General features: G+C 49.2%; 1 long non-coding RNA gene across 2 annotated transcripts; it reads right to left on the reverse strand.

The window, feature by feature from the left end:
• Positions 1 to 1,562: 1,562 nt before the first annotated feature.
• On the reverse strand, positions 1,563 to 9,654 carry LOC309338130. Of its 2 annotated transcripts, none has more exons than XR_014154743.1 (2): positions 9,533 to 9,654; positions 1,563 to 1,689 (listed from the first exon to the last, which is right to left on the reverse strand). It is a non-coding gene; the product is annotated as an uncharacterized lncRNA (long non-coding RNA). The 2 variants fall into 2 exon arrangements; XR_014154744.1 differs by having other exon boundaries at positions 9,462 to 9,648.
• Between the last annotated feature and the right edge of the window lie 17,525 nt (positions 9,655 to 27,179).

A 27,179-nucleotide genomic window follows, 5' to 3' on the forward strand; every position in this document is an offset into this window, starting at 1 on the left:
TGCAGACACGCCGCTGTGGGTTGCGAACGCTGCGGGTTGCGAATGTGCATCCCGCACGGATCACGTTCGCAACCTGAGCATCCACTGTAATAACAATAATAATAATGATGATGATTATGATGATGTCACCCAATACGTTTTGTGGCTGCGGGGTGGATTTGAATCCTGGTCTTCCAGGTCTTGAGTCCAACGCTCTAACCCAGGGGTTGTCAACCTGGTCCCTACCGCCCACTAGTGGGCGTTTCAGGATTCTAGGTGGGCGTTAGGGGGTTCTACAGCACAAGCTGAATCCTCCTTCCATCGAGCACTGGCGGGGGGTAAGGAAATTTTACCATCAAGAAAGATGCATTAGTGGGCGGTAGGTATAAAAAGGTTGACTACCCCTGCTCTAACCACTACACCACACCGGCAAAGATATAACACCCACACAAAATATGCATCCAAAAGAAATTGTGCACATTTGCTTGGTTTGCATTGTCCTGAATGGTCACAAAATCAACTTTTTAGCGGCACAGAATAGACAGACAGATAATAGCAAAGGGTGCACACAGTCCTGTTTCTTCTTCTGAAGGGGGGCTGGTTGTAAGGTTTTGCTTAGTAGCAATCTGTTTTTCTCTGCACCCTTTCATGTACCATTCTCCCAAACCATTTGCAGTTTAGGGAACTGGTGTTGGACTTTCGGAGGAAGAGAGGGGAACTAGCCCCATTGTATATCAGGGGCGTTGTGTGGAGAGAGTCTCTTCCTTTAAATTCCTGGGAGTTTACCTTAGTGAAGACCTCATGACTAAGCCGCTTCTGGCGAACCAGAGCAGCGCATGGAAATGCCGTCTACCTTCCTGCTGGAACCTTCCTGCTATTGATCTACTTGCACTTTGACGTGCTTTCGAACTGCTAGGTTGGCAGGAGCAGGGACCGAGCAACGGGAGCTCACCCCGTCGCGGGGATTCGAACCACCAACCTTCTTATCTGCAAGTCCTAGGCTCTGTGGTTTAGACCACAGCACCACCCGGTAGCTTGCCCCCTTACAGAGCTACAGTTCCCAGCACCCTTAACAAACTACAGTGGTACCTCAGGTTAAGTACTTAATTCGTTCCGGAGGTCCATACTTAACCTGAAACTGTTCTTAACCTGAAGCACCACTTTAGCTAATGGGGCCTCCTGATGCCGCTGCGCCGCCGGAGCACGATTTCTGTTCTCATCCTGAAGCAAAGTTCTTAACCTGAAGCACTATTTCTGGGTTAGCGGAGTCTGTAACCTGAAACGTATGTAACCTGAAGTGTATGTAACCTGGGGTACCACTGTACAGTTAGCAGGAATCTTTGGGAGAAAGTGATGTGCTTCAAATGATGTGGATGTGATATTTGACTTTCCAGAAGTCTGCAAAGATTGTTATCTCTCCACCAGCATAAAGCGATTGACTCTCTGTTGGCCTGCCAAAATCTTGACCAGATTTACTCATCCTGACAAAGCTAAAGGGTGTTTTCGTGCCCCGCTAAGCCCCATGGCCGAAGACCATTGGAAGGTGGTGATTTTACCTCCACAAAACCAAGCAGAGCCTCCTATCTGCACATCCATTTATTATAGAAGGAACATGGATGAAGTCATTGGGCTCAAATGCCACATGTGGTGGTGGGGAACTTTTTCAAGCCGACAGACACCCGTCACATCATTTGCCCAGCTGGAGAAGGGCTGAAGAAGAAAGGAAACAAGCAAGCCAACAAATAATGTTGCCTTGGTCCAATACTGCAGGAATCACTGCTCAAAAGCAGCAGGGGTCTTAAGATAGACTATGAGGGGATAGGAAAATCCATGCAGCGATCGTAAGCAGGAGGTTCCTTCCCAGGAGGATATCGGCTAAAATAGATCTGTGGTTTGTGAAGGGAACTGCTTTGGAATGTTGACCTTTAAAAGCCCAAGATGGGGGCTGTTTCTTTGGAAAATTTGTCATCGTAACATGGAAGGACTCTGTAGCCTCCGATCCTTTTGCATTGCAACAAGATGCACTGAGGCCTAAGTTATTCCTCCCGACAGATGTTTGCCACAGATGGCATTTTGGAGATCTGGCCTTGGTTGAAGAGTAAAGTGCAAGAATGTAGGAATAGCTATAATGGATCAGAACCAAAGTAACGTTTTTCAGCTGGGGGCTCCATGCATATGCAAAACACAGCAATGCTGATACTCTTGGCCTCCAACTTACCCAGCTCCACTTTCAATACTGTCTATGGCTGCAAACTTTTTGGGCTTGGAAGCATTGCAAAATAACTAACAGAGCAGAATGATGGCTGGATGGCTCAGTAGAGACCCAACTCGAAAGCACCATTGTTGCATCTGAGACGTGTTGCAGACCACACCTCCAAACCTCCCTCCCTCCAGGCTGGAGGACCCAAAGCCATCCTAGCCACTCTTTATTATTGTAACTCACTCTATGTGGGGCTGCCCTTGAGACTGACCCAGAAACTCCAGTGGCTGCAGAATGCTGCGTCAGGTCTCCTTACGGGGTCCTCGCCGCGGGATCACATTCACCCGGTGCTATAGCAGCTTCACTGGCTCCCGGCGGAGTACAGGATCGGGTTTAAGGTGCTGGTTTTAACCTTTAAAGCCCTAGACGGCCTAGGACCCTCGTACCCACGGGACCACCTCTCCTGGTATGTCCCACGGAGGACCTTACAGTCTTCAAATAAAAACATCTTGGAGATCCGAGGCACAGGAAGGTTAGGCTGGCCTCAACCAGAGCCAGGGGTTTTTCGGCCGTGGCCCCAATCTGATGGAATGCTCTGTCACAAGAGACTAGAGCCCTGTGGGACTTGACATCTTTCCACAGGGCCTGCAAGACAGCTGTTCCACCAGGCCTTTGGCTAGGGCACAGTCTGACCCCCTCCTTCTGTAATCCTCATAGCATTCTAGCCCAATGGTTGCCATTAATTTGACTTTGAATTGATTTTAGAATAAATTGATTTTCGAATGTTTTCCAATTAATGGACTGTAATTTTATGTAAACTGTGTTATTTTTATTGTTGTTAGCCGCTCTGAGCCTGGCTTTGGCTGGGGAGGGCGGGATATAAATAAATTATTATTATTATTATTATTATTATTATTATTATTAATGACAGCTGATGTATGAGGTGTTGTGTATGGATAGGACCATACAGAGAACATGCCATAGGCAGAACTTCTATGTTGCCCCCATGCCAACCTTTAACCGGAAGGGCCTACCTCTTTCTGCGTGAGACAAGGATTAAGTCCTACCTTTGAGAGAGGGCTCTGTATTCTCCATGCTCCTTTTCTCTTTCTTTTCTTTTGTTTATTTAGATCAGCTTGTTTTTTTTTTATTGAACTGTATGGTGAAATGTAAACAAGGCTGATCGCTGAAGAATTGATGCTTTTGAATTATGGTGCTGAAGCACTGCGGGAGGCAGTGGAAGACAGGAGTACCTGGCGTGCTCTCGTCCAGGGGGTCACAAAGAGTAGGACAAGACTAAATGACTAAACAAGAACAATGGTGAAATGTTTCAATAAAATCTACAGGAGGGGGAGGGGAAGAGAATAAGGCTACCTGTGGCTACTAGCCATAATAAGTGGGCATCGTAGATTAATTACAGTGGTACTTCGGGTTAAGAACTTAATTTGTTCTGGAGGTCCGTTCTTAACCTGAAACTGTTCTTAACCTGAGGTACCACTTTAGCTAATGGGGCCTCCTGCTGCCTCTGCACGATTTCTGTTCTCATCCTGAAGCAAAGTTCTTAACCCAAGGTACTATTTCTGGGTTAGTGGAGTCTGTAACCTGAAGCTTCTGTAACCCGAGGTACCACTGTACAATACTCTTTTTAATGCCAGACATCTTGTTCTTTGTGGTCATAGGATCACAGAATAATAGAACTGTGGAGTTGGAAGGGTCCCTGAGAATCAAACTTTCAACCTTGCCATTATCAGCACCATGCTGTAACCAACTGAGCTTTCCAGGCATGTTCTGCTGTGAAGCCTTCTCAGTACTGAGAAGCCACACAGCTTAAGGCAGTGGTGCGGCAGGAGAGAATGGCAAGTATGGCTGGAAGATTCAAGGACAATTCAAAGAAACATTTAAATATTCCATTACAGAATGGACATAAAACCAGAAATGATATCCACGCCTCTCTTCAAGAGCACTGGCTATTCTTCTATACTTCTCCTCAACATATTGTTGGGAACTGGGATTTTCAACTCTGATGAACAGGAAAGTTCAGGTAAAGAGAAAAGCTTCTTTGCTTTGATGAGACTTGGTCTGCCTCAAATTGACTTAACATAAATGAGATGACCCAGCAAAAGCAAGCTCACACTTTTCATTGAGTTTGTATACATACTTTTACGGTACAGTTACACCTCAGATTACAGATGCTTCAGGTCGCATTTTTTCGGGTTACGGACCCGCCAAAACCTGGAAGTACCAGAATGGGTTACTTCTGGGTTTGGGTAGTCATACATGCTTTGCGCGTGCACAGAAGCGCCGAATTGCAACCCGCAGATGCGGCGCTGTGGGTTGTGAACACTGCAGGTTGCGAACGTGCCTCCAGCACGGATCACGTTCGCAACCCGAGAGGCCACTGTACATATGTAAGAGGCTTGTTTATATTTTGGGAATGATTCACGTTCTTACGTAGCTGCATTGTGCATTCTTTGTCAATAAAAACTATGATGCGGCACAAGCAATTTTTTGTTCCACCAGGCCTTTGGTCAGGGCGCAGCCTGACCCCCCTCCTCTGGCAATCTGCACAGAATTTTGCTTATTGGTTGCCATAAATTTGATTTTAATTAATTTTTATAATGAAATGTTTTTAGAATCGTTGGATTATTTTGATTGTTGTTAGCCGCCCTGAGCCCAGCTTCAGCTGGGGAGGGTGGGATATAAATAAATTTTTTTATTATTATTATTATTATTATTATTATTATTATTATTACAAAAGTGTGGACTGGTAAGGGAACCACTGCCTTAAGGACTCATTGCAAAGATTCTGCATGTGACTGAGCAAGGGCAACAGGAAATCGCCTACCTGTTATATTTGCCCTCTTGTGGAGAAACAGAGATATTACGTATGGTGCTGCTGATAGTTTTGAAATCCCTTCTTTTACTATCCCTTTTCAGCGATTCCCCAGCCCACCTTGGCTATCTCACTCACCCTGGATTTTATAATCAGTGCTTTGAGAGGTAGTTGAGGTTTGTTCATTGCAGGCAGTTGGACTTGATAACCCTTGGGGTCCCTTCCGACTCTTCAATTCTATGTTGTTGTTGCTGTTTAGTTATTTAGTCGTGTCCGACTCTTCGTGACCCCCTGGACCAGAGCACGCCAGGCACTCCTGTCTTCCACTGCCTCCCCCAGTTTGGTCAAACTCATGCTGGTAGCTTCGAGTACACTGTCCAACCATCTCGTCCTCTGTCGTCCCCTTCTCCTTGTGCCCTCCATTTTTCCCAACATCAGGGTCTTTTCCAGGGCATCTTCTCTTCTCAGGAGGTGGCCAAAGTATTGGAGCCTCAGCATCACGATCTGTCCTTCCAGTGAGCACTCAGGGCTGATTTCCTTCAGAATGGATAGGTTTGATCTTCTTGCAGTCCACGGGACTCTCAAGAGTCTCCTCCAGCAGCACAATTCAAAAGCATCAATTCTCCGGCAATCAGCCTTCTTTATGGTCCAGCTCTCACTTCCATACATCACTACTGGGAAAACCATATCTTTAACTATACGGACCTTTTAACTATGATTCTATGAAAAATACTACTGCAAACGGGGATTCCAGTATTATTTATTTTTGTGTAGCCGAAGCCATTACAAAACAAAATGAGACACATATGACAGAATAAAACACATTATACAAAGTAATTATGAAAACCAGGCATTCTGTTGGATAAGAGTTTGCTCCGATGAAGGATTTAACTTATCATCCCAGCAAACTCTTCTCCTTAAAACTGGTAGCAAAACAGGTTACTTTTTCAGAAGTTTAAGGAGGACCTTTCTCCTAATAAAAAGCTAATCAGATACTCAATCAATCTCTCAGCTGGGAAATTTAAATCTTTGAACAAGGCTCATAGATTGGGTAAATCAGTAAGCAGTGGGGAAAGACTTAGTGCTTGTATTACGGGCATCACATTTTGCTCCCTTTAACTATGTTTTTCCTTTTTATATGTAATAACAGGAGCAAGAATATTACTGGCCCAAAAATGGAAGCAAGAAGAATTACCGACGATTGAAGAATCGAGAATGAAGTTAATGGACTATGCAGAAGTAGATAAACTAACAGGAAGGATTCGAAACCGGCGGGACCAGAAATTCATGGAAGACTGGAGTAAATTTATGGACTACTTGAAAAGTATTTGCGTGGACGGGTGGAGTCCCCAGATCCCGAGCGCCCCCCCCCATCATGTGGAATAACGACTCAAGACAACGTGCTATGGGATTAAATTGGCCACAACTTTATTAAATTTCAAATGTGGGTAGACCTTGGCTCAGGCATTGGGCATTCTCCCTCCCCAGTCCCCAGCCGGGGACCTAGGGAGCATCAGGGTTATCCAGTGTGTGTGTGTGTGTGGGGATGGGCCGGCTCTGGAGAACATATGTTCAAGCAGAGATAGCCGCCCCCGTTACGCTGCCGCCGCAGGGGAGAGCAATGACGACCTTTCGGTGTACGGTCAAAGCCTCCCTTCAGAAACCCCTTTAACGGGGAACCCTGGTATCGCCGCCACAAAGAGGAAGATGGACTAAAGGATTCCGCCCAAGGCCTGATACCGCCAAAGTTGTGACGTTTTGCTACGGGAAAGGTGAAACCTGCTAATGCAGGGAAATTCCTTTCCGGCCCTTTAACAGCGACCTTAACGTAGCAGCGCCCGCATACCTGTGAAGAAAAGTTAACCTGCAAAACCTGTGAAGAAAAGTTAACCTGCAAAATAAGACATTAACTGAGGGTGGGTAGGGTGGGAGAAGCTCTGGAGCCAAGTGAGGATTCCCAGGTAAGATCCTCCCTCTATTGTGTGGGCAGGTAATCCCTCCCCTACCTGGCCTGGTCTCCTTGGCAATGCTTCCCCCAGGTGGGATTGGACAACTGACTGAGGTAAGCGGAGACCTCCAGGTATCCCACCTGAGGGAAGGCAAAGCCAAGCCTATGCTGATGGAACCGCTCCAGATCTAGGGGCTGCGCGCGTCCACGCAAAGGGCGCCCCCCGTTTTAAGCAGGGAGTGGACATTGTGAAGATCAGACGATGTTTGTAGGTTTGCAAGAAGTTTTGTGAGGAGTATTATTGGAAGTATTGCAAAATTGGAGAAGGAGAAGGATGATTTGTTAAGAGATGTAAAGGCAATATAAAGTTAAGAAATGCATAAGAAGTGGTTAAAACGGTGGATCATCAGAGGTGCTGATGGAAGTCTAAAAGGATTGTATAAGTGATAAGTTTTGTGGTACATTTTATAATTTATATGTTAAAATCAATAATTTTTTTTTTAAAAAAACTGTTTTTCTGGGTCCCTCACTCCACCTTTTTTGAATTATGGTGCTGGAGGAGACTCTTGAGAGTCCCATGGACTGCAAGAAGATCAAACCTATCCATTCTTAAGGAAATCAGCCCTGAGTGCTCACTGGAAGGACAGATCGTGAAGCTTAGGCTCCAATACTTTGGCCACCTCATGAGAAGAGAAGACTCCCTGGAAAAGACCCTGATGTTGGGAAAGATGGAGGGCACAAGGAGAAGGGGACGACAGAGGACGAGATGGTTGGACAGTGTACTCGAAGCTACCAGCATGAGTTTGACCAAACTGCAGGAGGCAGTGGAAGACAGGAGTGCCTGGCGTGCTCTGGTCCAGGGGGTCACGAAGAGTCGGACACGACTAAACGACTAAACAACAACAACAACAACACTCCACCTTGCAAATTGGTACAGCTCCAAAGCTTCAGCCCATCTTAATCTGACCACATTTCTGTCTGTTTACTTTGATTCATAAATCTCACTTGCACTCAGGTGTGCTTATTCCCAAAGTGAGAGTTCATACTGACCCTGTGAACCCATCTGCCATTTCCTCAGAAGAAAGCCAAGCTTGCAATTCAAACCAACCTCACGGGGTTTCATAAGATTGACAGGTGGGTGAGAGTGGGACCATGCATGCTACCAAGGTGTGACATAAACAATGTCAACCAGATCCTATCTTCTAAAAGACCTCAGATTTTGATCGGATGACCTCCAAGGCAGCTCACAACACGCTAACAATCCCACACGTGCTTTACTCGGAAGCAAGTCCTCTTTGCAAAGATTTCACATTTGCCATATCGGGGTGGAATCCTCTAACATCTTCCACCCACGCTTCTTGAGAGCCAGTGTGGTGTAGTGGTTAAGAGCGGTGGACTCGTAATCTGGTGAACTGGGTTCGCGTCTCTGCTCCTCCACATGCAGCTGCTGGGTGACCTTGGGCCAGTCACACTTCTCTGAAGTCTCTCAGCCCCACTCACCTCACAGAGTGTTTGCTGTGGGGGAGGAAGGGAAAGGAGAATGTTAGCTGCTTTGAGACTCCTTCGGGTAGTGATAAAGCAGGATATCAAATCCAAATCCAAACTCTTCTTGTGTAGCAGTGTTTGCAAAAAAACCCACCACAACATGTAGGAAGTACCTGTCCTCAGACAAACCTGACACAGGAAAGATGAGTCCTGGCTGCGAGGGGAAATTGTAGATCTTTTAAACTTTGGAGATTGCAAGGAGTAGAAAACAACAGCGAAGCGGGGAAGGAAAAACAGCACTTACAGGGAGTGGGAAACAGCAGGTCTTTGGGGCTGGACTCTTGTTGCCTGATGTGCACACAACTCACTTCTCAATCACAACTCTGACTTCATTCATTGGCTAGAAAACACTGAAAGTTGGGAGCAGTAAGGCTGGTTCATTTCACCTCTCACTTAGAGGTTTGCCTGCACATCTTACTTTGTACCATCTCTTCCAAGAGGTTTAGCAACTTTCTTTAAAATAAAAAAAAAAAAATCTAATTGTTCGGACCTCTACTGGGTCTGGGCCTGGCACATAAATACCACCCCTTGGAAGTACTGCTGGGATGCTTCAAGGTAAAGGGACCCCTGATTGTTAAGTCCAATCGCGAACGACTCTGGGGTTGCGGCGCTCATCTCGCTTTATTGGCCGAAGGAGCCGACATTTGTCCACAGTTTTTCCAGGTCATGTGACCCGCATGACTAAGCCGCTTCTTGCGAAACCAGAGCAGTGCACAGAAACGCCATTTACCTATTTATCGCGGTACCTATTTATCTACTTGCACTTTGATGTGCTTTTAAACTGCTAGTTTGGCAGGAGCTGGGACAGAGCAACGGGAGCTCACCCCGTTGCGGGGATTTGAACCGCTGACCTTCCGATTGGCAAGTCCTAGGCTCTGCGGTTTAACCCACAGCGCCACTCGCGTCCCACTTGCTGGGATGCTTAGCATCTCCCAGTCTGCTTCTCCCCCTTACACCTGCAGAGCTGGCCAGCTGACTGGGCTTAACTCCTCTCACCCTCCTTGGAAGTGGACAGCTACTATGGCACCTCTGATGTTCCTCCTCCTTCTGGACACTGCCCAGCAGATACCAGTATCAATGGCTGCTTTCAGCGGCTCCATTTGGAGGTAGGCTTCCTGTTCTCTTGTCACCCCCAAACCTTAAGATCCATGTAGGGATGCAGAGATGTCACGGGCAGGACTTTACGATGTCATGGGTAGGACTTAATGATGTCATGGGGGTCGGTGCCTCATGGGATTGCAAATTATTAAAAGTCGGAAGATGTGATCCATAGGCTGGGTGGGTCCAGGAATCCAGCAGAACCAGAAAAGGAACCTTTAAGGGTTGTTATTTTTATTCAGGTAGGGAGCCAGCAGTGGTGGACCATGAGGCCTCAAATTTCAGCACAATGCCAAAATTTGGCACCCCCTGAATCTCAGAGCCATTCTAAATACAGTTGTACCTTGGAAGTCAAACGGAATCCATTCCGGAAGTCCGTTTGGCTTCCAAAACCAAATCGCAGCTTCTGATTGGCTGCAGGAAGCTCCTGCAGCCAATCAGAAGCTGTGGAAGCCCTGACGGACGTTCAGGTTCCAAAAGAACGTTTGCAAACCGGAACAATCACTTCCGGGTTTGTGGCGTTGGGGAGCCAAAACGTCTGAGTTCCTGGGCGTTCAGGATCCAAGGGATGACTGTAATAGTTGTGGTGCTCCCTAGTGGCACCCCCAAGTTCTGCACCCAGTGCAACTGAACCAGTTGTGCCCCCAGAATCCGCCTCTGGAGCCGGCATGAGCTCTGTTATCTAAACACCATTCCTCCCCCGTCCAGTACAGAAAACAAGATCCTGACACTTGTGTTGGGCCCAGCATTCTTGGTTGTTGTGGTGGCCATCAAATCCTAAGCCACTCTAGACAAGGTGACTTCAGAGTGGTTTCCCCAAGACCAAGTTCATGATCTCTGATACCACCTTTGTGTCCGCCTCCATTAGCCCAAATTTGGAGATTGTTATGTTAGTCCCTTACCTTTCTCGCCCTGATCTGGCCACAGTGATCCATGTGGTGGTCACCCCCAGGCTTGATTATTGTAACTTGCTCTACGCGGGGCTGCCCTTGAAGCTGACCCAGAAACTCCAGCGGGTGCAGAATGCTGCAGCGAGGCTCCTTACGGGGTCCTTGCCGCAGGATCACATTCATCTAGTGCTTTACCAACTGCACTTGCTCCCGGTGGAGTACAGGGTCAGGTTTAAGGTGCTGGTTTTGACCTTTAAAGCCCTATGCGGCCTAGGACCCGTGTACCTATGGGACCGCCTCTCCTGGTATGCCCCGCGGAGAACCTTAAGGTCCACAAATGACAACATTTTGGAGGTCCCAGGTCGCAAGGTGGTTAGATTGGTCTCAACTAGGGCCAGGGCCTTTTCAGTACTGGCCCCGACTTGGTGGAACGCTCTGTCACAATAGACTAGGGCACTGCGGGACTTGACATCTTTCCGCAGGGCCTGAAAGACGGAGCTGTTCTGCTTGGCCTTTGTTTTGGACTCAGTCTGACCCTTATGTTTCTCTCCCCTTATGGCCTTGATTTATCAGCTACTTTTAAAATGAGGCTGCATTTTAAATTGCATTTTAACCTGTATTTTAAATTGGTTCCCCCCCATTATGTTTTTTACTGTGATTTTATTGGTGTTAGCTGCCCTGAGCCCGGCTCTGGCCAGGGAGGGCGGGGTATAAATAAATTTTATTATTATTATTATTATTAGTAGGGGGGAATCCCAACCCTGTTTTGGTATTCCAACACCAGTTCAAAACTGGCAGACTACTGGGCAGGGAACTCAGAAGCAGTGATGGAAGAAAGCAGCAAGAGTCTGAACAGGAAGTTGCTGGCCCAGGCTCTCCTCTCTAGGATTTGCCTGGGACTCCAGAGACTCACTGCTGCCAGTGACAATACTGGGCTAGATGGATGAATATTCTGACCTAGTATTATGTAGTTTCCTTTGTAGATAGCACAGCCTCTTTTTTAGTTTTTTGTCACATGGAACTCAGTGGAAGCCATGATGAGCTGAGCCAGCCTCTCTCTACATAGCTCCACCCCTTCATTTGCATAACCCAGGCCCTGCTCTTTGGTGTACAGTGGTGCCTCGCAAGACGAAATTAATTCGTTCGTCTTGCGATTTTTTCGTCTTGCGAAGCACGGACTTTGGAAAAGCTTCAAAAATCACCAAAGTCTTCAAAAACCTCAAAAAAGGCTACCACCCCACGTGCTATGAGTTGCTCCTCGAAGTGAATGCACGGTTTTAAGAAAAAGGAAACAAACTTGCAAGACAAAGGAAACAAACTTGCAAGACGTTTTCGTCTTGCGAAGCAAGACGATAGGGAAATCCGTCTTGCGAGGCAACTCAAAAAACGAAAAACTCTTTCGTTTTGCGAGCTTTTCGTCTTTCGAGGCATTCGTCTTTCGAGGTACCACTGTAAACTGGAATTCTGTCAACTGGCTCGTCTATGCATATATATTTAATCTAAGGAATCTTTCGTTTTATTGGTTACACGGAGGTTGTTGTACACTTGTCCCAAGCCCTTGGGAAAATGGTAATGGCTTTGGAACAGGATTAGAGAATTGCAGGTAGATTTGGAATACAAAATAAATGTGTTAAGCTGTGGGTGAACATATCAGACGACACAGCGATTCTCCAAACAGCTCTTGTTTATTCACAGATCAGAACAAAACAGAACTGAACTGAAGAGTTCAGCCAGTCTGCCTATATAGAGCTCCAGTACAACGTAACTGTAACAACCTTCTGTAACTATCCAATCACTGAACGTCACTTTCAATCCCTTATTTGCATATGTGGACCTGAGTGAAAACTATTTACAGTATCCCCCTGGTGGCCCAGGGTGAGAACTTCAGTACATACCAAAATGAAATGCCTGTGGACATCTTGTGAATTTGATTGGAGTCAAAGTGAAGTTTTAGACTAGGAACTGGATACCTCAGAATGCTTCGCAGTCATATATGCATGTGTCAACTTGCAAGGCTGGGCCATCTTGACGGAACTGCAATTTCATTATATTTGTTGCTGCTGAGTTTGTTTAAGCAGGAAGTTTAGTATGATAAGTGATTCGGGGGGGGAGGGGCAGAGAGGGAGGGAACTAATCTGGATCCTTCCCAACTTGGCAAGGCAAAGAGACTTTTGAGCCCAGCAATTTGTCTTATGTTTCAGGTTCTGGGAATTGCAAAATATTTCAGGATCACCTAGAGCAAAGCAAGATGAAATTTGCTTGGGAGTGGCAGAACTGCTTGCTGCGCTTGGGCTGGGGAACGATATCGATGGAGCAAAGAAGCCCTTTAGAAGTATTATATCTTCTGTTGTGAGCACACAGTTGAAAAAAGGTTAGCAATGAAGCATCGACATACTGTAAGAAGCAGAGACCATTTAACAACCCAGGAAAGTAAGAACATTACACCCCGCAGAAACAGGAGATTTACCGGCACAAACCTGTGCTTGCCTACTCAGAAGTAATTCCCACTGAGGCTGTGTACGTGCCATACATTCAAAACACATTTAAAGCGCATTTCTTCCCCTGAATAATCCAGAGAGCTGTTGTTTATCCCCTTACAGAGTTACCGGTACATTTCCCAGCACACTTAACAAACCACAGTTCCTAGGATTCTTTGGGGGAAGTGATGTGCTGTAAATGTGCTTCAAATGTACAGTGTACACACAGCCCCAGTTTAGTAGGACTTATAATCATAGAATTGTAGAGTTGGAAGGGACCCCAAGGGTAATCTGGTCCAACCCCCTGCAATGCAGGAATCTCAGCTAAAGACTTGTTGTTGTTGTTGTTGTTGTTGTTGTTTTGTCATTTAGTCGTGTCCGACTCTTTGTGACCCCCTGGACCAGAGCACGCCAGGCACTCCTGTCTTCCACTGCCTCCCCCAGTTTGGTCAAACCCATACTGGTAGCTTCGAGAACACTGTCCAACCATCTCGTCCTCTGTTGTCCCCTTCTCCTTGTGACCTCCATCTTTCCCAACATCAGGGTCTTTTCTCTTCTCATGAGGTGGCCAAAGTATTGGAGCCTCAGCTTCAGGATCTGTCCTTCCAGTGAGCACTCAGGGCTGATTTCCTTCAGAATAGATAGGTCTGATCTTCTTGCAGTCCATGGACTCTCAAGAGTCTCCTCCAGCACCAGAATTCAAAAGCATCAATTCTTATTTTATGGTCCAGCTCTCACTTCCATACATCACTACTGGGAAAACCATAGCTTTAACTATACAGACCTTTGTCGGCAAGGTGATACTCCCAGTTAAATGTGTATAAGAACTGTAGCTTTCATATAAGACCTTTCTGCATGTGTGAAAGAGCATCTCACAAAATGTATTTGTCAGGGGTTCAGGGAGAGAGGCGCAGATGAGGGAGGAGACAGAGAGCGAGGGGGAAGGATTCCAGGGTGACGAGGAAGAGGACGACAATGACCCAAGATTGTCCATGAGTCCGTCCAGTGAATCGGAGGACTCCCAAAAGGGAGCCCCTCTGGTCAAGCCAAGGGGAGCTAGAGGGGGAAGCAGTCTGGAGCAGGGGAACGAAGGGGGAACCCCCAGTGGGAGTTGGAGATCGGGACCAGCTGCTCCGCCGGAACGGAGTGAAGGGGGTGGAGTGACCAGTGTGTCAGGAGGAGCAGAACAGGAAGCAGAGAGGGGAAGGAGATCAGGGGAAGACGTCCTGCCGGAAGGGGCGGAAAGTAGTATCGAGAGCAGTGTAACTGTCGAAGGGAAGGTCAGGAGCAACGTACGCGCGCCAAGTTCAAAATGGGAGGCGCGCGGAAGTGAAGAGAGTCCTGGGGAGGAGCCTGGTCCCAAAGCGTGAAGGAGGGGGGAGGAGGCGCCAGAGGATTCAGCCTCTGGGGAGTCCCGAAGGGAGAGAACACAGGGGGGCAGAAAGACCCTGCGGAAAAGGAAAGAGAGGAAGAGGTGGACCAGTACAAGCCTCTTAAACTGGTGTAGAGGCGGGACTGACTCAGAGGGGACTTCAGCGGTCTAAGCGTAACAGACGTAGAGTCACGGAGCTCGGAAGTGAAGCTAAGAATGTTCTTCAATAAAAGCTTTTGTACATAAGCCGGACTGGACTTTGGTCTCTTATGAGCTGGGACCACGGGTGGCTCTGACAGTAAGTCCCCTCTCACAGAACGCAAATTTTTTTTTTGCAAAGCTCACGAACGGTAGCGGCCATGAGTGCGGAGGAGCAGCTGACGACGCTGCGAAACGCAGTTACAGAACTCACCGCTGCAGTCATTGCATCTCAGAAGAAGAGTGATGAAGCGGAGAAGCGCTGCCAGTACCTGCAAACAAGGTGGGAGCGTGCAGCCAGGGAAGGGTTCCCAGGGTCCAGATCGGAGGGAATTGGACTTGGAAGGCGGGGGGGGCAGCCTAGTCACCCACTTCGATGGGAACCTGAAGCACTACCCAAGTTTCAGAGCAGACGTCTTGTATGCACTGCATTTGCTTCGTAATGACTTTAAAGATGAAGAGGAGAAAGTGGGGTTTATTGTGTCTCATTTGCATGGGGAGGCAAGAGCTTGGTTGCGCAATTTGTGGCGCGAAGACGGCCCTGCCCGCCGCGATTCTGATGAATTTATTAAAGCGATGGATGCTTGTTTCCAGTCAACCGTGGATCTTGATCTTGCGCGCAGGGAAATGCACGGGCTACGGCAAGGCAGAGCCACGGTGCGTCAGTATCATTCACGATTTTTCGCGTTACTGACTGTATTAGGCTGGGAGAAGGACTGCAAACCAGTGAGAGATTTGTTCTGGGAGGGTCTCAGCGGCCCCATAAAAGATGAACTTGCCAGGGGAGACAGACCTCAGACCCTGGAGGACGTCGTGCAGAGGGCTCTTGCGATAGGGGTACGGCACGAAGAACGTCCTTGGCACAATGAGGAGGGACGCCAGGCGCGTGCACCGGCAAGGACGCCTCCTTTTCTCCCCAGAGACTTCAGCCAGGCACATCCCTCGCCTCTGGCGCGGCAGGGGGAGGAACCGATGGGAATTGGTGGTGCTAAGGCTCAAGCAACAGCCAGAGTCCCAGCATCCGGTGCAGTAAAGGCGAAGCCTCCTAGAGGGAACAGGAAATGTTACATCTGTGACAGTGCACAGCACATGGCGAAAGAGTGCCCCCAGAGGCCCCAGAAGCACACTGCAGCCTTAGCAACAGTGGCAGCAGAAGTGATGCAAGAAGAGCAACCTCAGGGAAACGACAGTGCCTGGCTGGAAGCAGAGCTGCTGGGGCTCAGCCAGGCGAATCTGTAGAGCAGTCCCCAGTGCCTTTGCAACGTACAGACCCTTTACCACCCAAGCCAACGGTGCAGCTCACTGCAACACTCCAGTTGCCGAACGGAACCACCCTGGAAGTCCCCATCACGATCGATTCTGGGAGCAACGCGGACTTTGTGGGGGTGCATTTCGTCAAGCAGCATCGCATAGCGCTTCTGCCCGTGACAACGCCTCTAAACGTAGTCACGGTTGATGGCAGGAAATTGCTGGGAGGACAAGTTGTGCAACAGACGCCTCCCATGGAGATGCGGATTGGACATCATAGAGAAGTCATTAGCTTCAATGTCACCCGCCTGTCGGACACGCCTATAGTACTAGGCATGAGTTGGCTGGAGAGGCACAGTCCTGCGATAGCGTGGTACCAACGGCAGATCACCTTTTGCTCATCGTACTGTGTTCAACATTGCATCCAGTCCAGCCAGGAGGAGGGGGCGGAGCAGCAGCTGCAACTTGGCATGGTGCAGGCAGTTCCTCGCAAGTACGAGAGTTTCCTGGAGGTTTTCTGCGAGAAGGAAGCTGACCAGTTGCCGCCCCACAGACCTTACGATTGCGCGATCGACCTGTTGCCGGGGGCGCAGCTGCCGACTGCGAAGCTGTATTCCATGTCTGAGGACGAGATGCAAGAACTCAGGGAGTTCATAGAGCATAATTTGAAGCGTGGATTCATCTGGGAGTCCAAAGCAGTGGGGGGCAGTCCTGTGTTTTTTGTAAAGAAGAAGGACACGCCCCAGAAGAGACTCATTGTGGATTACCGGGCCGTCAATTCCATGACCAAGCCCAAGGCCTTCCCCATGCCCAAGATTGATGACCTCCTAGCGACCGTGCGGAAGGGGAAGATCTTCACCAAGTTGGATCTGCGTGGAGCGTATAACCTCATCCGTATCCGGGAGGGCGATGAGTGGAAGACGGCCATGTTCACGCCTCTGGGCACGTATGAATACAGAGTTATGCCGTTTGGTCTCCAAAATGGATCTCACGTCTTCCAAGCCTTTATGCATCACGTGCTGGCGGGGCTCCTCTACAAGAAATGTGTGTGTTTCCTCGACGACATCCTGATCTTTTCGGAATCGCAGGAAGCTCATGAAAGAGACGTGAAGGAGGTCTTGCAGAGACTACGAGAACACAGGCTCTACGCCAAGTTAGAGAAATGCCAGTTTGATGTGACGGAGGTGGATTTCCTCGGCTACAAGCTGTCTGACAAGGGGCTGGCCATGGACAGCGTCAAGGTCCGCGCGGTGTTGGACTGGAAGAGCCCACGCAATCGGAAGGAGGTCCAGAGATTTGTCGGGTTCGCCAATTTCTACCGCAAATTCATCAGGGGTTTTGCAAAGGAGACGGCAGCAATCACGGACACTCTCAGTTCCAAGAAGAAGAAGTTCGCTTGGACGGAACAGGCGGAGCGCTCTTTTAGGAAGCTTAAAAGCCTCTTCGCTTCCGAGGAGCAGCTGCTGCACGTGAATCCGGGCAGACCCATGCGAGTAGAGACCGACGCCTCAGACAGAGCGGTGGGAGCCGTGCTCTTGCAAGAAGATTCGCAAGGAAATTGGAGACCCGGTGCCTTTTACTCCCGAAAGCTCAGCAAGGCGGAGCAAAACTACACCATATGGGACAGGGAGCTGTTGGCCATTCATGCTGCCTTCAAAGCGTGGAGACACTTCCTCATAGGAGCCAAGCACACGGTGCAGGTCCGTACGGATCACAAGAACTTAGAGTATTGGCGCACGGCGAAGCTCCAGAGCCAAAGACACATGCGCTGGGCTGAATTCTTCGCGGATTTCGACTTCAGGATAGAATACATCCCGGGAGATTCCAACGTTATAGCCGACGCGCTCTCCAGGAAACCGCAATATCTCGAGGAAGCAGCGCCAGTGGCAGCCAAGCACATTTTCGCACCGCAGGCGTGGACGTGTGCTACCATCGCAGTCGACCTGGACGCGGTGCGACGGGCGTTGCAAGTGGATCGATTTGCGCAATCCAAGATGGAGGCGCTGCGCAGGGGTTCGCAGAGAGACGATGAGTTCCAATTACGCGACGGGCTGTTAACTCACAAAGGTGCCCTCTACGTACCGGGCGAAGAGCTCCGCGCAAGGGTTCTGCAGCAGTTGCACGACGCCCCCAGTGCGGGCCACTTCGGCAAGGAGAAGACAATAGAACTGGTGGCCAGGGACTTTTGGTGGCCCCAGATGAGGGGAGAGATAGCGGATTACGTCGCCAGGTGTGACACTTGTCAGAGGTCCAAGCCAGTGCACCAGAAGCCAGCGGGGTTACTGGAACCGCTGGAGACGCCACAGCAACCGTGGGAGAGGGTGGCGCTGGACTTCGTCACTGACCTGCCCAGCTCCAGAGGCAAGACGGCGGTGCTGGTGGTGGTGGACCTGTTCACCAAGATGGCGCACTTCATTCCTTGCGCGAAGGTGGCGACGGCGGAACAGACCGCCAAACTCTTCATCGATCACGTGTTCAAGGTGCATGGGCTGCCACAATCCATCCTGTCCAACAGTGGGCGCCAATTTGTTTCTACTTTTTGGCGGAAGCTTCTAGGTATCCTGCACGTCAAGATCAACCTAACGTCGGCAAGGCATCCGCAGACCAACGGCCAAGCAGAGAGAGTCAACGCGATCATGCAGCAGTACCTGAGATGTTACGCCAATCAGCGCCCGGCGGCGTGGGTGGACTACCTGCCGATGGCGGAGTTTGCCTACAACAACACGAAGCACGTGTCGACGGGGGTGACGCCGTTCTTCGCGAACAATGGTCGTCATCCCAGAACCTTCCCGGGGTTCGTAACACCGGGAGAGGGGGTGACGCAAGAGGCCGACCAGTTCGCAGCAGAACTGCAAGAGGTGCACGAGGAGCTGCGGAGACATTTGGAGCTAGCCAAACAAGCATATAAGGTGCAGGCAGACAAGAACAGGAGAGTGGGAGAGGACATCCAGGTGGGGGACTGGGTATGGTTAGCGGCCCAAGCGATGCCAGCCAGGTCGTTGGCTAAGAAGAAGCTAGGACACAGGCAGCTAGGGCCATACCAGGTGGAGGCTAGGATCAACCCTGTAGCTTTTCGACTGGCCCTCCCCGAAGGTTCCAGAGTGCACCCGGTCTTTCATAGGTCGGTGCTCACTCCCTACAAGACCCCGCACAGGTTTCAGGAGTCTGAAACAGTACCGCACCCACGCACACAGTCACCCGAGAGGGAGGGGGCGCCCAGGGCCGAACCACTCAACGAGGTCACTGAGATCCTGGACTCGAGATGGGGGGTAGAGGGAGTAGAATACTTTCTAGCCAGAGAGGGTACCCCGGCCAGTGCCAATATTTGGGTGCCGGACTACGCTTTAGACGAACCTCTTCTGAAAGACGAGTTCCATGCACTTTTCCCGCATAGACCCATGCCAGCCGAGTACTTTGATGACTGGCTCTTTACGCCCACACTTTCAGACAGTACTTTCAGGGGCTTTTCTTCCGCCGAGGAGAGAACGCCAGACTCAAGCCCGCCCAGGGGATCGTGTTCGGGGGTAGACACAGAACCCTCTTATTGGTGGGACGAGCAACCAGAGGAAGACTGGCGCAAGAAATGGCTGACGGGGCCTTGGCAGGCAGCACCAGACGAAGTAACAATGGAAGAGGGAGCCGAGAACACCTTGGGTGAAGAACCCGAATTCGAACACACATACACCGAGCTGCTAGCAGAGGACATTGAAGCAAACGAACTGTATCCTGCATCTACCTCCGAGGAGCTGCGGCTCCCACGACCTGCCTCCGATGGCCGGGAGGGGGGAAGGGGGGGCTTCGAGGGGGGGATGGATGTCAGGGGTTCAGGGAGAGAGGCGCAGATGAGGGAGGAGACAGAGAGCGAGGGGGAAGGATTCCAGGGTGACGAGGAAGAGGACGACAATGACCCAAGATTGTCCATGAGTCCGTCCAGTGAATCGGAGGACTCCCAAAAGGGAGCCCCTCTGGTCAAGCCAAGGGGAGCTAGAGGGGGAAGCAGTCTGGAGCAGGGGAACGAAGGGGGAACCCCCAGTGGGAGTTGGAGATCGGGACCAGCTGCTCCGCCGGAACGGAGTGAAGGGGGTGGAGTGACCAGTGTGTCAGGAGGAGCAGAACAGGAAGCAGAGAGGGGAAGGAGATCAGGGGAAGACGTCCTGCCGGAAGGGGCAGAAAGTAGTATCGAGAGCAGTGTAACTGTCGAAGGGAAGGTCAGGAGCAACGTACGCGCGCCAAGTTCAAAATGGGAGGCGCGCGGAAGTGAAGAGAGTCCTGGGGAGGAGCCTGGTCCCAAAGCGCGAAGGAAGGGGGAGGAGGCGCCAGAGGATTCAGCCTCTGGGGAGTCCCGAAGGGAGAGAACACAGGGGGGCAGAAAGACCCTGCGGAAAAGGAAAGAGAGGAAGAGGTGGACCAGTACAAGCCTCTTAAACTGGTGTAGAGGCGGGACTGACTCAGAGGGGACTTCAGCGGTCTAAGCGTAACAGACGTAGAGTCACGGAGCTCGGAAGTGAAGCTAAGAATGTTCTCCAATAAAAGCTTTTGTACATAAGCCGGACTGGACTTTGGTCTCTTGTGAGCTGGGACCACGGGTGGCTCTGACAGTATTGTTATCCGCCTTCCCTCTTCAAGGAGCATGTCACTTAAAAACATTTCAGACCTGCGTTAAAATATTATTTAAGTGCATTAGAAGCCGGAGCCAGGCTAGAGAGGAGGTTGGATCTTGGGGTGACAAGTGAGTCAAAGATATTCTGAAGGAGGAAAGGACCTGAATGGTTGTTGTTGTACCTCGGGTTACATACACCTTCAGGTTACAGATGCTTCAGGTTACAGACTCCGCTAACCCAGAAATTGTACCTCGGGTTAAGAACTTTGCCTCAGGATGAGAACAGAAATCGTGCTCTGGCGGCATGGCAGCAGCGGGAGGCCCCATTAGCTAAAGTGGTGCTTCAGGTTAAGAACCGTTTCAGGTTAAGAACAGACCTCTGGAACGAATTAAGTTCTTAACCCGAGGTACCACTGTACAGCAGATCTCTGTGTCTGAATTAACTTTCTCAGGCAGGGCATTTGAGGAATGGAGGCAAGTAGTCTTGAAGACAAGAGATCAAGTTCTATGGCTTATTGACAGTGGTACCTCGGGTTAAGAACTTAATTCGTTTTGGAGGTCCGTTCTTAGCCTGAAACTGTTCTTAACCTGAGGACCACTTTAGCTAATGGGGCCTCCTGCTGCTGCCACGCGATTTTGTTCTCATCCTGAAGCAAAGTTCTTAACCCGAGGTACTATTTCTGGGTTAGCGGAGTCTGTAACCTGAAGTGTCTGTAACCTGAAGCGTCTGTAACATGAGGTACCACTGTATTTAAAACAAACACATCGTTGGGTCTAGAGGTCACCTAACTAAGCATTCTTTAAAGAACGCAAATGTGAAATTGCTGGTTTTCTAACAATAAGCGGCAACTTGTCCCTAAGGCTGGGTGTCACACCTGAGGACTGAAAAATCCCAATTTTTAAAATGGGATTCAGCTGCTGGTCTAGTCAGCTTTGCATGAAGGATACCATCTTGCATTTTGTTTCAGGAAACAAAATGGATTGGGCCAGTCTTGCAAGGCTTGAGTTTGATTCATATCATTCATTTCTCTTTCTCTCTCTTTAAAATTAGATTAAGCTGGTCAATGTCATAAATGTTTCTTCTAGAATAAAACGCCTCTGAGCAAATGGGCAATCTCTCTTTGCTTTTGGGTGGCTCTCCTTGCAACATATTTTCCCCATTAACTTAGTAGTAAAGTCAATTGGCAGCGATGAATCTTCTTCATTAATTTCTTTGTTGGCAAACTTTATCTCTCTTTCGTAATTAGTGACTGGGTGGAATTTGCTGGAAGGAGTGAGGATGATGGTCTCTTGTGGTTTGAAATCTGGAACTGATGTGAATGACGCTAAAAGTTAATTTTGTCATCATTAATGATGAATAAGATTTTCCTTATGTTTTCACTTCAAGAAAAAGGAAAAGAAATAACGGAAAGTTAAGTCCTATTTGTTTGTCCTGTATTTTTATGGTTGGGGATGGGGAGATAAACTTGGGAATTAGGCCATATGTTTCAACTATAGATTAATCAACCAAGCTTAAGTTGATTTACTGATGGGAACTTCCCCCCTCCTCCATGTTAACAGGCCCAGGTTCTAACATAGTGTTGTTGTTGTTGTTTAGTCGTTTAGTCGTGTCTGACTCTTCGTGACACCATGGACCTGTCTTCCACTGCCTCCCGCAGTTTGGTCAAACTCATGCTGGTAGCTTCGAGAACACTGTCCAACCATCTTGTCCTCTGTCGTCCCCTTCTCCTTGTGCCCTCCATCTTTCCCAACATCAGGGTCTTCTCTTCTCATGAGGTGGCCAAAGTATTGGAGTCTCAGCTTCACAATCTGTCCTTCCAGTGAGCACTCAGGGCTGATTTCCTTAAGAATGGATAGGTTTGATCTTCTTGCAGTCCATGGGACTCTCAAGAGTCTCCTCCAGCACCAGAATTCAAAAGCATCAATTCTTCGGCAGTCAGCCTTCTTTATGGTCCAGCTCTCACTTCCATACATCACTACTGGGAAAACCATAGCTTTAACTTATACAGACTTTTGTTGGCAAGGTGATGTCTCTGCTTTTTAAGATGCTGTCTAGGTTTGTCACTGCTTTTCTCCCAAGAAGCAGGCGTCTTTTAATTTCGTGGCTGCTGTCACCATCTGCAGTGATCATGGAGCCCAAGAAAGTAAAATCTCTCACTGCCTCCATTTCCCCCCCTTCTATTTGCCAGGAGGTGATGGGACCAGTGTCCATGATCGGCAAGGCAGTGATTCATGAAGGGGAACATAGTGTAGTCCCCCCTAAGTACAGGACTTAATGCAGAATCCTGTGGATAAATAATAAGAGGGGGCAGAGGCACTATTGATCTGGTCTGGGGCCTTATACATGCTGGATCGCTCAATGCCCCAAAATGGATTGAGGGCATTGCACAACCCTAAAGTTGTGCATCAGAGTGGGGGAGAGGACGAGCCAGTGTTTGCACCACCTCCTTCTCCCCAACTCCCTGTCATCCTTACCACCCCCCTACAAGTTTACTAACATCCCCTCCCCACCTTTCATCCGTGTTACAGGCCACCCCAATCTCTGCAAAGTGGTAGCAAGGTTCCAGGGCTCTTGGCACTTAACCAGGGCTTGTGTTCCTTTAGAATGAGGCACGGCGGAGACTGTAGTGTCTTTAAGATATATGGTTTTATTTATACATATATACAACTTAGCCTTGATGGAGGGAGGGCAAAGCTTCATGCTCCAAGGGTGCCTCCTGTTGCTCTCCTCATAACTTCAGCAAGCTTGGGTCCAGCCATTCTCCCTGGTCTTTGCATGCAGGTTCCTCTAGCCCAGGCATAGGCAAACTCGGTCCCTCCAGATGTTTTGAGACTACACTTCCCATCATCCCTGACCACTGATCCTGTTAGCTAGGGATGATGGGAGTTGTAGTCCCCCCAAAAACATTTGGAGGGCCGAGTTTGCCTATGCCTGCTCTAGCCATCATCACATGGTGTTAGAATCATAGAATCATAGAATCATAGAGTTGGAAGAGACCACAAGGGCCATCGAGTCCAACCCCCTGCCAAGCAGGAAACACCATCAGAGCACTCCTGACATATGGTTGTCAAGCCTCTGCTTAAAGACCTCCAAAGAAGGAGACTCCACCACACTCCTTGGCAGCAAATTCCACTGTCGAACAGCTCTTACTGTCAGGAAGTTCTTCCTAATGTTTAGGTGGAATCTTCTTTCTTGTAGTTTGGATCCATTGCTCCGCGTCCGCTTCTCTGGAGCAGCAGAAAACAACCTTTCTCCCTCCTCTATGTGACATCCTTTTATATATTTGAACATGGCTATCATATCACCCCTTAACCTCCTCTTCTCCAGGCTAAACATGCCCAGCTCCCTTAGCCGTTCCTCATAAGGCATCGTTTCCAGGCCTTTGACCATTTTGGTTGCCCTCCTCTGGACACGTTCCGACCTCTCCCCTTTTCTTCTGCAAGCCCCTTGCTCCAAGCCTCGTGTAAAAAGGGGCAGCTTTTTTCCTGTGGTGACACCTCCCCAGACCACACCCACTCCCGAGTCACATGCCCTCTCCCCATGCCACGCCTCTTACCAGCCTTGTGTCACACCCTCCTTCTGGTTGGTTGATTTTTTTGGAAGTGTATTTCTTTATTTCTCGCATCTATACTCCACCTATTCCTCCGAGGAGTTCAAGGTGGGGTTAAAGGATTTTCCCTCTCCTCATTTAATCCAAACAGCAACCCTGTAAGGCTGAGAGGCATTGACTGGGGCCAAGGTGAGTCTCATGGCTAAGTGGGGATTTGAATCCTGATCTCCCAGGTCCTAGTCTGACACTCTCAACCAGTGTTCTTCAAACTTGGGTCTCCAGCTGCTGTTGGACTACAACTCCCATCATCCTTAGCTAGCAGGACCAGTGGCCAGGGGATGATGGGAGTTGTAGTCCAACAGCAGCCGGGGACCCAAGTCTGAGGAGTGTTCTTCAAACTTGGGTCTCCAGCTATGGTTGGACTACAACTCCCATCATCCCTAGCTAGCAGGACCAGTGGCCAGGGGATGATGGGAGTTGTAGTCCAACAGCAGCCGGGGACCCAAGTTTGAGGAGTGTTCTTCAAACTTGGGTCTCCAGCTATGGTTGGACTACAACTCCCATCATCCCTAGCTAGCAGGACCAGTGGCCAGGGGATGATGGGAGTTGTAGTCCAACAGCAGCCGGGGACCCAAGTCTGAGGAGTGTTCTTCAAACTTGGGTCTCCAGCTATGGTTGGACTACAACTCCCATCATCCCTAGCTAGCAGGACCAGTGGCCAGGGGATGATGGGAGTTGTAGTCCAACAGCAGCCGGGGACCCAAGTTTGAGGAGTGTTCTTCAAACTTGGGTCTCCAGCTATGGTTGGACTACAACTCCCATCATCCCTAGCTAGCAGGACCAGTGGCCAGGGGATAATGGGAGTTGTAGTCCAACAGCAGCCGGGGACCCAAGTCTGAGGAGTGTTCTTCAAACTTGGGTCTCCAGCTATGGTTGGACTACAACTCCCATCATCCCTAGCTAGCAGGACCAGTGGTCAGGGGATGATGGGAGTTGTAGTCCAACAGCAGCTGGGGACCCAAGTCTGAGAAGTGTTCTTCAAACTTGGGCCTCCAGCTATGGTTGGACTACAACTCCCATCATCCCTAGCTAGCAGGACCAGTGGCCAGGGGATGATGGGAGTTGTAGTCCAACAGCAGCCGGGGACCCAAGTCTGAGGAGTGTTCTTCAAACTTGGGTCTCCAGCTATGGTTGGACTACAACTCCCATCATCCCTAGCTAGCAGGACCAGTGGCCAGGGGATGATGGGAGTTGTAGTCCAACAGCAGCCGGGGACCCAAGTTTGAGGAGTGTTCTTCAAACTTGGGTCTCCAGCTATGGTTGGACTACAACTCCCATCACCCCTAGCTAGCAGGACCAGTGGCCAAGGGATGATGGGAGTTGTAGTCCAACAGCAGCCGGGGACCCAAGTTTGAGGAGCACTGCTCTGAATATCACACCAGTCTCTGAATTGTGATAGTACTTGTTGCTTGCTTGGCCAAAGGACAGAGAGGGTTCATGTATGAGTGTAGAAACTTGCCCATTTGTTCAAAGGTAACATGACCTTTCAATGTGTTGCCCCAGACCCCATCCACTGCTAGCATGAGGCTCCTGGATGCTTTCCCAGGAAGGAATGCAGCCCGTGGAGCTCAGGACTATTGGTCTGAAGGCAATCTCAGGCTGAGGACCAGGAATTTTCATGTCCGGCCATATGAGAAGCATTACGCGGTGCAAAGGCCCTTGAGTGACAGCTCCCTCGGAGCGGCCTGTGTGAGTCAGCCCTGAGCTATGCGTTTCTGAGTAGGTCAACTCTGGTTTAGGCAAGAAGTTGCAGCTCCCGGAAGGATTGGATTAGAGAGGTTTAAAGACAGGGCTGTGGATCTGCTCAAACCTTAGAGCCACCCAAGGCCAAATGGAACAGAGCTTCAACACAACAGGGGAGGTCTCCGGCCTTAAAAGGCCAGTTACTCATCAGCGAGCATCTCCGATGGGGCGTCCCAAGAGCAAACTCCTTGGGTGTAACTTATTTCATACCCTTACTGGAATATGATGCTAGCATGCAAATAACATCCAATGGTCAGTCAGAAGAGAGACGATGTCGTGTGGCCTCCAACTTGGTCTTCAGTCGGCACCTTATAAAGCTCAGAAAGGCATTTCTGTCCGATGGCCCTTTAAGACGGGAAAACAAAAGTGTTAACAAATGAGCATTTTGTCATTTATTCAGCGTTCTTTTATTGCACATCTGAAAAAAGACTTCTGGAAGCCCAGAACATGGAAAGGCTACATCAAGGAGGCCCCAACATGATACCACAAGTGTCCTAATAATAATAATAATAATAATAATAATAATAATAATAATAATAATAATTTTTATTTATACCCCTCCCTCCCCAGCCAAGGCTGGGCTCAGGGCGGCTAACAAGCAATAATAAAAACAAGTTGAATGAATACAACTTAAAAACAAGATTAAAGTACAACATTAAAATATTGAAACATTAAAGTATTAAAATGCAGCCTCATCACAGGAGGAGAAAGGAAAAAGAAAAAAGAAAGAGGGGGAGGGAATCAAATTGGCTCCAAGCCAAAGGCCAGGCGGAACAACTCTGTCTTACAGGCCCTGCGGAAAGAAATCAGATCCTGCAGGGCCCTGGTCTCATGAGGCAGAGCGTTCCACCAGGTCGGAGCCAGTGTTGAAAAGACCCTGGCTCTGGTTGAAGCTAATCTAACTTCCTTAGGACCCGGGACCACTAGGGTGTTGCTATTTATGGACCTTTAGGCTCTCTGTGGGGCATACCGGGAGAGGCGGTCCCGTAGGTACGAGGGTCCTAGGCCGTGAAGGGCTTTAAAGGTCAAAATCAGCACCTTAAATCTGACCCTGTACTTCACCGGGAGCCAGTGCAGCTGGAAAAGCACTGCGTGAATATGCTCCCATGGCAGAGACCCCGTGAGGAGCCTCGCTGCTGCATTCTGCACCCGCTGGAGTTTCTGGGACAGCTTCAAGGGCGGCCCCGCGTAGAGCAAATTACAGTAGTCAAGCCTGGAGGTGACCGTCGCATGGATCACTGTGGCCAGGTCAGGGCGGGAAAGGTAAGGGACCTTTCATGAGAAGTAAGAGGCCATATATTTAAAGCATCTCACCAGACTGGTACATTCTGCAGTATTTCTTTGACTCAATAATGGTGCATTCATGCTGGACTTAAACTGGACCATCGCCATATCATTCTGCCTTATTAGTTCTTCTGCTATGCTTCCCCAATGTTA

The sequence above is a fragment of the Podarcis erhardii genome, assembly GCF_964252035.2.
Source record: "Podarcis erhardii genome assembly, chromosome: 3".
Lineage (NCBI taxonomy): Eukaryota > Metazoa > Chordata > Lepidosauria > Squamata > Lacertidae > Podarcis > Podarcis erhardii.